The 316-nt window shown below is 61.1% G+C and overlaps 1 long non-coding RNA gene across 1 annotated transcript in view; it reads right to left on the bottom strand.

The window, feature by feature from the left end:
- The window catches only part of LOC144224160 (uncharacterized), a 12438-nt gene that overhangs the window by 11516 nt on the left and 606 nt on the right, over positions 1–316 (bottom strand). The gene's annotated exons all lie outside the window — the stretch shown is intronic.

The following is a 316-nucleotide window of genomic DNA, read 5'->3' as shown; positions in this document are numbered from 1 at the left end:
CTCACCCTCACCCATCCTCTCTCACCCCCACTCCCCCTCCTTTCACTCCAGCCTCCAGTGCGTCCCTCACTGCACCACCACCCCCACTCCGCAGTCTCTCCTGTCTCTGAACTCGCCTCTCGACCCTGCAGGCCTGAAAGGAGGTCACAAACAGGCACTCTCACACTCACCCCTACATGCCTCGCCCCAAACAAAACCCGTGCACACAGCCCTTTGTTCCGTTCCTTGGGCCACTTTCCCTGTCTCTTCCTCCCTCTCCGTCCTGGTTCGCTCCACAAGAGTCCATTTCAGTCTCCCGGACGCCCTGGTCTCCCCC

Source organism: Crocuta crocuta, unplaced genomic scaffold (genome assembly GCF_008692635.1).
Source record: "Crocuta crocuta isolate KB4526 unplaced genomic scaffold, BGI_CrCroc_1.0 scaffold52, whole genome shotgun sequence".
NCBI lineage: Eukaryota > Metazoa > Chordata > Mammalia > Carnivora > Hyaenidae > Crocuta > Crocuta crocuta.
The sequence above is the reverse complement of the archived record's forward strand: the minus strand, read 5'-3'. Positions and strand labels throughout refer to the sequence as shown.